The 11,516-nt window shown below is 38.8% G+C and overlaps 1 pseudogene; it reads left to right on the forward strand.

Annotated features, from left to right (window-relative positions):
- The first annotated feature begins 4,065 nt into the window (after positions 1-4,065).
- Positions 4,066-5,236, forward strand: LOC102146651 (tetratricopeptide repeat protein 4 pseudogene; annotated as a pseudogene).
- The last annotated feature ends 6,280 nt before the right edge of the window (positions 5,237-11,516 follow it).

Below are 11,516 nucleotides of genomic sequence, written 5' to 3' on the forward strand. Positions count from 1 at the left end.
GCTGTCATATCCCTTTCTCATGTACATGCAGGTTCTGAAAGATTCCTCGCATCTGCCAAGATCCTCACCTGATTTCAAAAGGAAATTGCTTCTAGAAACTAAATCAAATTCATCATTTTTGCAGCTATTAAAAGAAAGAGAAAGTCAACTTCAGTTCTAAATAGGGCCTGAAGCAAGGCTGGTGGAAGCATTCAACCATCTTTAGTCTATTGGTTAATTCATCTGTCCATTCATTTGCTTAAATCGCTTACTTTTAGCTGCTGGATTTCCCTGAGTGACTACAGGAAATCCAAGACTCCCGTTCATCCCTCACCCCCTGGCCTACCCATGCATCACCCTTTCTGAGCCAGTTCACACCCCTCCCTGACTCTTAAGTCCTTCACAGTCTTTCTTCTGTCCTTCTTCCGGGTGTACTTCAGCTGACTCCATGTGTACCCTCTGGACTCATTTCCTGGCATCCTTCTCAGGTGTTGCTGTTTTCTTTTAAGGCTTCAATCCATTGGGCCTGGATGTGGGGTAAATACCTTCTTGCTCATTGAAATCTCCAGATCATTCTCCACCTCTCTTCCCTTAACCTCCCATCAGACCCTACCACCACGTGCCTGGCACAAAGCGAACATTCAATACTTTTTAAATCACATTAATGATTGTCATCCATTACCGCCCACTTTCCGCCCCACATGTGCAGTAATCTCCAGACCGCTGGTCTTCCTCTTCATTCCTTGATCATGGTCACTAGGATCTCTGCAATCACTGCTGCCACAGTTTTTGATGATTTTAATATACACAAGAGAGCTCCTTGCAGGGCCTAGCCTTCCCCTTCATTTATTGCATCATCTCCAGATGAGTCTGTCCTCTGCTCCACCTCAGCCTCCCACCCCTCCCATGGCCACTCCAAGACCTTAGCATCACTAAATGACCACAGCACCTCCATTCACTCAATCTCAAACATTCCACCCTCCCATCTCTTTTAAGTGTCCAGCTCCCTTCCTTCAGTACCTCTAGTCTGACAATACTGTGACTCCAGTTACAATGTTTTATTCATGGATCTGAACATATCACATCAGGTCTTTATTTCCTCCTGCCTCTATTTAAATTGCATGGTACACCATCATGATCATGCCCTTGCAAACACCCCAGCTACCTGGCTTGCTGCCTCTATCAAATCACCCTTGCAAAATAACTAACTTTCCATAGGCCATGCCTCCCCATAACCTTAATTGGAGAAAAATACACAACCATACTGTCTCAATTCATGTTATATTAGTGACCAAGTGAGCAATAACCAAGCAATACTACTTTATTTCCCTAGCACAGATCAGCTCCCACTGTACCTGGGAGATTCTCACACCTTTTCTTTTCTCTTGAAACCCACAGCAACCCCTTCATTGATGACAGTGCTTCCCAGTGCAAGGAGAAGCAAGGCCAAGAGAACTTTCACCTGCTTTCCTCACAACAGTTAACCAACCAAGTGTAATCTGACTCTAAAGTCTGGCTTCATTCATTTTACTCAACAAATATTTACTGAAGAATATACTAAGTGCTATAAATTCTGTAGTGAAGTGAGCAGGGTGTGGGAAGACAAAAATCCCTACTTTCATTTAGATTATTAGTTTACTATTGCTGCTGTAACAAATCACCACATATTCAGTGGCTTAAATCAACACGAATGTATTATCTTACAGTCCTGGAGGTCAACAGTCCCAAATGTATCTTAAAGGGTTATAATCAAGGTGTCAGCATGGCAAGTTCCTTCAGGAGTTTCCAGGGAAAATTGGTCCCTTACCTCCCCACATCTAGAGGCCATGACATTCCTTGGTTCCTGGTCACATCACTCAACTCTCATCTTCCATTATCACTTTGCTTTCTACCCTTCATCTATTTTTGTTATTGTTCATCCTTTTGGTGTCATATCTAAGAAATTAAGATCATGAAGATTTAGTTGTATGTTTTCATCTGAGTTTTGTAGTTTTAGTTCTTATATTTAAGTGTTTTATTCATTTTTGGTGAGTTTCTGTATATAATTTGAGGAAAAGGTTCAACTTCATTTTTTTGCATGTGGATACACAGTTTTCCCAGCACCATTTGTTGAAAAGATTGTCCTTTTGCCCATTGAATGGCTTTTGTGCCCTTGTCAAAAATCAATTGTCTGTGTATGTGAGAGTTTACTTCTGGAATCTTTATTCAAATCTATTGGTCTGTAAGTCTGTCTTTATACAAGTACCTCACTGTTTTGATTACTGTAGTTTTGTGATAAGTTTTGAAATCAGGAAATGTGAGTTGTCCACATTTATTCTTCTTTTCAAGATTGTTTTGGCTGTGCAAGGTCCCTTAAGATTTCATATGAACTTTAGGATGGGTTTTCTATTTCCACAAGAAAAAAAAAATTGTTGGATTCAATCTGTAGATTGCTTTGATTAACAAAGCAAATCAAGTAGCATTATCACCTTAACAATATTAAATCTTACACCATGAACACATTCCATTGATTTATGCCTTCTTTAATTTATTTCAGCAATGTTTTGTAGTTCTCAGTACATGTGTTTAATCTCCCTGTTTAAATTCCTAAGTATCTATTCTTTCAGATGCTACTATAAAAAGAAAGTTTTAAAAAATTTCCTTGTCATATTGCTTATTTCTAGTGTATAGAAACACAACTGATTTTTTTATTGATTTTGGGTCCTGCAACTTTGCTTAATTCATTTATTAGCTCTAATAGTTTTGTTATTAAATCCTTAGGGCTTTCTACACATAAGACCAGGTCATCTGTGAATGGAGAACTTCTCTCTTTTCAATTTGTATGATTTTCATTTATTTGACTTCTCTAATTGCTCTGGCTAGAATTTCCACTACTATATTGAATAGAAATAGCAATAGTAGGAATCCTGCTCTTGTTCCCATTGTTAAGGGAAAGCTTTTGAGTCTTTCAATACCACATGTGATGTTAGCTGTGGGCTTTTCATATATCACCTTTATCATGTTATAGAAGATATCTTTTATTCTTCATTTACTGAGTGTTTTTATCATTAAAAGAATGTTGAACTTTATCAAATGATTCCTCTGCATCAAGTGAAATTTTTATATATTTTGGGGTCTTTTTTCTCCCTTCATTCTATTCATGTGGTTTCTTATATTGAGTGATTTTCATATGTTGAACCATTCTTGCATTACTGGGAAAATACTATTTGTCATGGAGTATGATCCCTTTAATATGCTGCTGTATTCAGTTTTATAGGATTTTATTGAGAGGTTTTGCATCTATATTTATAAGAGACAATCTTGTAATTTCTTTGTCTGGCTTTGTATCTGTGTGATGCCAGCCTCATACAATAAATTATGAAGTATTCTCATCTCTTCAATTTTATGAAAGAGTCTGGCAATGATTGGTGTAAATTTTCATTAAAGAACTGATAGAACTCATCAGTGAAGCTGTCTGATACTGAGCTTTTCTTTTTTGTAAAATTTTTGATTACTGACTCAATCTCTTTACTCACTATTGGTCTCTTTAGATTTTCTATTTCTTCATGATTCAGTGTTGGTAGGTTGTATGTTGTAGGAATTTATCAATTTCTTGTAGGTAATCCAATTTGTTGGCATATAATTGTTCATTAGTAGTCTTTTTTGATCCTTTGTATTTATGTGGTATCAGTTGTAATGTCTATGATTTCATTTTTTGTTTATTGTAGTCTTTTATTTTTAGTACAGCTAAAGGTTTGTCAAATTTGTTAATCTTTTTAAAGAACCAAGTTTTAGGTTCATTGATACCCTCTCTTGTTTTTCTATTCTCTATGTCATTTATGTTTCCCCTAATCATTATTTCCTGCCTCCTCCTTGCTTTGGCTTTAGGCTGCTTTTCATTTTCTGGTTATGTAAGACATACAATTAGATTTTCTATTAATATCATTCTTTTTAAAAGTGTTTAGAGCTTAAATGTTCCTTCTGACCACTGCTTTTATTGCATCCATAAATTTTGGATATTATATTTTATTTTTATTCATTGTAGAGTATTTTCTACACTTCACGGCACTGGGACCTGGGCTGGAGGGCAGGGCATCAGCTGTGGAGCAATATGAGCAGGACCCCACCTCAGACGACACCATGAACTCGTTCCTGGAAAAGTTCCAGAGCCAGCCTTACCGTGGCGGCTTTCATGAGGAACAGTGGGAGGAGGAATTTGAAAAGGTCCCCCTGTTTATGAAGAAAGTGCCATCAGAAATTGATCCCAGGGAGAATCCTGACTTGGCTTGTCTCCAGTCAATTATTTTTGATGAGGAGCTTTCTCCAGAAGAACAGGCCAATACCTATAAAGATGAGGGCAATGATTATTTTAAAGAAAAAGACTACAAGAAAGCTGTGATTTCCTACACTGAAGGATTAAAGAAGAAATGTGCAAATCCTGATTTGAATGCTGTCCTTTATACCAACCGGGCAGCAGCACAGTATTATCTGGGCAATTTTCGTTCTGCTGTCAGTAATGTGACAGCTGCCAGAAAGCTAAAATCCTGCTACCTCAAAGCAATAAGAGGTGCTTATGCCATCTGGAACTGAAATACTTTGCCAAGGCTGTGAACTGATGTGATAAGGGACTGCAGATAGATGCCAAAGTGAAGAAGCTTCTGGAAATGAGGGCTAAAGCAGACAAGCTGAAGCAAATTGAACAGAGGGATGTGGGGAAATCCAACTTGAAAGAAAAGGAGAGGAATCAGAACGAGGCTTTACTCGAGGCCGTCAAGGCTAGGAATATCAGGTTCTCTGAAACTACCTGTGAGGATGAAATTTCAGCCTCAGAAGATCTAGGGGACCTTTCTTCCTGGAGGAACTAGGGGAATTTTTCCTGGAGGAACTCAGCTCTGAGAACCCCCATGGAGCCAGGCTGAATCTAGATAACCAGGGCAGGCTGAGCTGGCCTGTGCTCCTTCTGTACCCAGAGTATGCCCAATTGGACTTCATCTCTGCCTTTCATGAGGACTCCAGGTTTATTGATCATCTAATGGTGATGTTTAGTGAAACACCTTCTCGGGACCTAAAGCAAAAATATTGTTCTGATAATTTGGAGGTCTACGTTGAGGATGAGGACAGAGCAGAACTGTACCGGATGCCTGCCAAGGGCACCTTGCTGCAGGTTCTACAGCACCACAGGTACTTTGTAAAAGCCCTGACACCAGCATTTTTGGTCTGTGTAGGATCCAAACCTTTTTGAAAGAATTATCCTGGGGGAGAAAGGTGCACCAGATGACTGAGCCAGGCCCCCTGGATCTCCTCCCTTACCCTCCTCTGCTGGGAACCTAGCACGCCTGAATCAGTCCAGTGCCTTATTTCTGTCACCAAGGGGATAGTCCTTCCTAGTATCGTGGTGGGGGAGGAGCCTCTGGTTTCCCTAAACTGCAGCCTCTCTGGCTGGTCTTCACTTTCTTCAGTTGATATAAAATTCTGTGCCTTGGCCATGACATCCTTGGATTCCATCTCTAAAGGGACCATCTGCTGCAGTTACCATGGCAACTGACCTGAGCGGCACCCTGGTCTGTGGAGATGGACTCAGGATCCAGTGACATGATTCTGAACTTTTGTGGAGTTTGACATCTTGTTACAGAAGCTACCCTTCAAACTGCACATCTACACACAAACAAACTATGCATAGGATTCCAAGGCTTTAAAGCTGAGAGACTCTGGCCTCAAGTTATTTCATGAACACAGAGGGGAGCCATGTGTGGTCACTGTAGATGACTTGAGGTGAAATGGGGGCAGGAAAGCCACATCCTGCTCTGCATTTATAAAGACCGTACAAACTGAGATCCTTGGTACCCCTAAAAGGATCGCCAGTTTCCTTCATCTTTGCCATATGGAGGACTGTGACAGACTAGGACAGTGGCCTCTGAGTTCCCCTGTAGTTTTCACATTTTGAGATTTTGTGTCTTTTAAACTGGAAAACCTTCTAGCATGTTGGGTTGTTGTTATAGGGTATATCTTTGTCTGGAGCAGCTTGTTGCCCCCTTCCTAAGAAGAGTTTATCTACCATGAAAAAAAATGAGTATTTTCTAAGTTCTTCTTTGACTTATAGCTTATTTATGAGTATGTTGTTTAATTTCCACAGATTTCTGAGTTTTCCAGGTATCCTTCTGTTACTGGTTTCTGGTTTCATTCCTTCGTAGTAAGAGAAAATACTTCATATGATTTTCGCGTTTTAATATCTACTGTGACTTGTTTTGTGGCCTAACATAAGATCTAGCTTGGAGAATGTTACATATGCACTTGAGAAGAATGCATATTCTGGTGTTTGTGGTAGTGGAGTATTATTTACATGTCTACTAATTCCATTTGTTTATAGTGTTGTTTAAGTACTCTATTTCCTTACTGACACTTTGTCTTTGTTCTATTCATTATTGAAAGTGGGATATTAAAGTCTCCAAATATTATTGTAGAATTTTTTTCTCAGTTTATTTCTGTCAATTTTTGCTTCATGTGTCTTGGGGGTTCTGTTTTAGGTTCATGTATATTTATCATTGTCATATATGCTTGATGGAGTAACCTTTTTTGAATACACAATTTTCTTGTCTTCTATGATAAATTTTAAAGTCTAGGCAGCACATTCAGCAATCCTGTGGCTGTCTCTTGCTTCAACAGTGTTTGGATGGAACAGATCCAGGAACTCTCTTTCTTCCAGTCTCCAGCCACCTTCCAATCTTCTCTCCATTTTCAACCTTCAGGACCATCTTCTCAGTCATCTCCTGCTTCTGGGACCAGCCAACACCATTTTAGTGGTTAGTCCCTTCTTGCTGACTAACCATGAGCTCCCAGATTTATCAGAATTATTCCATTGAGGTGGAGGCAGCCATCAACCACTTTGTCAATTTGTACTTGCAGGTCTTCTAAACCTATTTCTCTCTGGGCTTCTATTTTGACCATGATGATGTGGCTCTGGAAAGCATGGGCTACTACTTCTGCAAATCAGCTGAGGAGAAGCATGAGAGTACCAAGCATCTCTCAAAGATACAAAACCAGTGTGGCAGCATGCTATCTTCCAGGACCTCCAGAAGCCGGCTCAAGATAAGTGGGGTAGAACTTTGGATGCCATGGAAGCCACCATGGCCCTGGAGAAAAATCTGAACTAGGCCCTTCATGCCCTCAGTTCTGCCTGCACAGATCCCCTTCTCTGTGACTTCCTGGGGAGTCATGTCCTAGATAAGGAAGTTAAACTCATCAAGAAGATGGATGACCACCTGACCAACCTCCCCACAGGCTGGCTGGCCTGGAGGCTGGGCTGGGTGAGTATCTCTTCGAAAGGCTCACCTTCAAGTACAACTAGGAGCCTACTGAGCCCAGTGACTTCTGGGAGGCCCCTTGCAAAGTAACAGGGCTTCTGTCTAAGCCTCTCCCTCCAGCCACTGGACAGCTTTTTAACTACCCTGGAGCACTCGCCCAAGCCTTGGATCAAATTGAAATAAAGCTTTTGGAAGGAAAAAAATAAAATTTAAAGTGTATTTGTCTAATAATAGTGGAGATGTCCCAGATCTCTTTTGATTAGTAGTTGCATGAAATACCTTATCTGTCCTTTTATTTTCAGCATTTTTGTGTCTTTATAGCTAAAGTAAGTCTCCTTTAGATAGCACATAGTTGGATCATGTTTTTTAATACATACTGAAAATCTCTGCTGTTTAATTGAACAGTTTGATTCATTTATATTTAAAGTGATTACTGTCAAGGAAAGGTTTCCTTCTCTCATTTTGCTATTTATGTTCCGTAGATTTTGTATATTTTTTTCTCAATTCCTTCATTATGGATTTTATTGTGTAATTGATTTTTTCTAGTCCATTTTTGTTCAATTCTTATTTTCTCTTCTGCATAGTTTTTAATTATTTTCTTCACTTTTTTTAGTTATTTTCTTTATTTTCTACTGCACAATCTGGAGATTGTAATTAACATCTTATGTTAATTACAAACAATGTAGCTTGAATGAATACCCTCTTAGCCTGAATTGTGTACAAAATCTCTGCTACTATACAGCCTCATCCATCTCTTTATGCTATTGTTATCACAGATTTTGCCTTTACACACTGAGTGCCCATTAACACAAATTTATATTATTTTGGGCATTTGAATTTTAAACCATATAGGGGAAAAAAGGAAAAGGAAAGAAGTTACAAACCAGAAATACAATAATATTAGCTTGTATATTTATCTCTGTAGTTGCCTTTACTGGTTTTCTTTAATTCTTCACACAGCTTTGAGTAACTGTCTAGTGTCCTTTTACTTCAGCCTCAAGGAATACCTTTAGCATTTCTTGTAGGACAGGCCTACTAGTGATGAACTTCTTCAAAGTTTATTTATCTGGGAATGTCTTAATTTCTTCTTCATTGATTAGTTTTGCCAGACAGAATTCTTGGTTAACAGTTTTGTTTTGTTTTGTTTCTATCAGCACTTTAAATATATTATCCCAATTCATTCTGCCCTCCATGCTTGCTGATGAGATGTTGACTCTTTTTCTTATTTAAGATTCCTTGTACAAAAACATGACAAGTTGCTTCTTACCTCATGCTTTCAAGATTGTTTTTTGGCTTTTCCTTTTGAAAGTCTAATTATAATGTGTAATGGAGTCTTTGTGCCCCTTCGGCTAAAAGTCCATTGAGATTCCCTGATATACTGATTTATGTTATTTCTCACATTTGAAAAATTTGGGCCATTTTTTCTGCTCCTTTCTCTCCTTCTTATTCTGGTATTTCCATTATGCATATAATGGTACACTTGATAGTATCCCACAGTTCTGTTAAGGTATGTCCATTTTTCTTCATTTCTTTCCACTTCTGCTTCTCAAATTGAATAATCTACATTGAGCTATCTTAAGTTCAGTTTGAAATTTTGAGGATGCTTTCTTATTTCTGTTCAAATTTTATGCTGAATCTCTCTAGTGAAGCTTTCATTTCAGATTGCATTTTTTAGCTCCAGAATTTCTGTTTGATCTATTCTTATATTTTCTATCTTTGTTGGTAACCTCTATTTGCCTAGGCATCATAGTTATGGTTTCCTTTGTCCATGGTTTTTATCTCTCTGAGCATATTTAAGATGACTGATTTAAAGTCTTTTTATAGTAAATCCAATGTCTGGGTTTTCTTGGGGACAGTTTTGGTTCATTTATTTTTTCCTGTGAGTGGGCCATACATTCTTGTTTCTTTGCATGTGTTGTAAATTTTTGATAATTGGACATGTTGAATATCATAATGTGTAACTCTAGAAATCATAATCTTCTCCCTAGGATTTGCTGTTACTACTTGTAGGTTGTAGTTGTTTAGTGACTCTTCTAAATTCTTTTTATAAGACTGTTTTCTCTGTTATGTGTAGTCACCAAAGTTCCAGTTCTGTTAACTTACTGGTCAGCTGGTGATTTAACAGAGATTTTCTTAAATGCCTAAACCCAACGTAACAAAAAATACTTAAAGTCTTTGTGGATTGGCTATGTGTTTGAGCATTCCTTTAATGCTTAGCTAGGCCATTTACATTTGCTTAATGTCCACTTTCAGCTTCAGAGGAGCCTAAAGACAGGAGCCAGAGATGAAAGTTCATGGTGTTCTCCAGTCTTTTCTGAGCATGTCTAGTCCTGGGCATTTGCGTGGACTTCCAGATTATCTGATTATGTGGAATCTATTAAAATATTTATTCTCATATTTATATTCTTTCCCTGACTTTTCCTAACCTTTCTAGTCTGTCTGCTGCTTTTCCTATCTGTTATAACTTTCCCCAGGCAGCAACAGTGATTATATTTGCCTTAAATCCTTTCTTAAAATTCCACCCAGGTGGCTGCTTCAGGCCTGAGAAAGTTCAGAGGCATGTGAAACAAAGGGAATTCCCTGACCAATCACTCGGGGAGCCACCAGACAGACGTACAATCATAATTGCTTGAGACTAAGTCTTGCAGTGCCTCCTCTGGGGCCACCAAGTTATGTCAGTAACATGGGCAGCCAGCCCCATAGCTACCACCAAGCTGGAAAGTGGTAAATTGTATGGGTAAGTTAAAGCACCACAATACTCTTTTACTGAAATTTAGGAACTTTTTTCTTTGTGAAACATTTCCTTCATTGTCATATATTTTTTATTAGATTCCTTAGTTTTAAAAAGTTAATCCTAATAGTTTATGCCAACTTCATTGGTGCTTTAGTGAAGAAACAGTTTTGGAGTTCCCTGCTCTGCCATTTTCTGCTTCTGCTTGACATTTTAAAAGAACCACAGACTACTGTGTTAAGAGTTAAGAAGAAGCAATAGAGAGGACTGAAGCTGGGAAGCCAATGGCAATAATGAGATGAGACATGAGGGTGCCTTATATGGGGAACGGTGGTGGTGATAAGGAGTGATTAGATTCTAAGCATATTTAGGTGATACAGCCAAAGGATTTGCAGATGGATTGGAATGTAGACAATGAAAAATGTGGAGCAGAGAGGCCTAATAAAGGGGAAGGATGAATTTGTCATTACTGAGCTGAATTCCTGAAGTTGTTTTCTGACTGGTCTCCCGGATTCCATGTTCAGTCTTCTATAATCCATTGTCAACAGAGTAGCTGGAGTGAACCTTCCAAAACTGAAATGAGATGATGTTACTCCTCTGCCCAGTGTCCCATCCCAAATATTTACAATGGCCTACAGAGTCCTAAATAACCTGAGTCCCTGCAACTTTTCTGTCCACATCTCTTAATTCACTCTGTTCCAGCTGTGTTCCACTCTGGCCTTACTGTTCCTACAAATCACCATACAGGATCCTAACTCAGGGTCTTTGCACTTGTGTTCCTTGATATGCATGGCTCCCCCTTCATTTCTTTATGTCTCTATGTAAATGTTACTTTATTGAAGATGCCTTCTTGTTCACCTTCTGGGAAAAATAAAAACAAAACAGCAAATTGAGCCACTCCAAATGTCCTGACATTTCCTATTATCTTCTGCTGCTGTATTTTCCCCACAATATGTCTATAGTTGTTTCTTTATTTGATGATTTGCCCTCTGCTCACTCTTGCCCCATAGAATGTAAGCTCCATCAGCATGAGTCAACTGTTTCCCTCATATGTGTCACTGACACCTTGAAAAGAACCTGGTCAAAAACAAAGTTAATATTTCCTGAGTTCAGAAACTGAGATATGCAATTTTGTGTAAGACACAATCATTATATTGAAAGATTCCACAGTTTAGGAGGGAAGAGAAACAAGTAAACTAGTGACTATACGCAGTGGATGGCTCCTGTATTTCAAAAGAACACAGAGGAAGGATGTCAAAGGGACAGTCCCAGGACTCACTAAACCAGGTCAGGGATGCAGCAGCAGCGGGAAAAAGCAGTCCACCTCCCAGGCTCCATCAGAAGAATTCTGCCATAATTATTGTTTTCAGTATAAGGCTTTATTGGAAAAAAAAGCTTCTAACCCTTAGAATAATATTTAGATGCTACTGGTCTGCCCAGACCCTGTTAGTACATAATGCGTGTCGGTTTAAACTAATTAATACATTATGCCCCTTGCTCTTGGGCGAGTTCTGCCATAACCTGCT

Source organism: Macaca fascicularis, chromosome 3, assembly GCF_037993035.2.
Source record: "Macaca fascicularis isolate 582-1 chromosome 3, T2T-MFA8v1.1".
Lineage (NCBI taxonomy): Eukaryota > Metazoa > Chordata > Mammalia > Primates > Cercopithecidae > Macaca > Macaca fascicularis.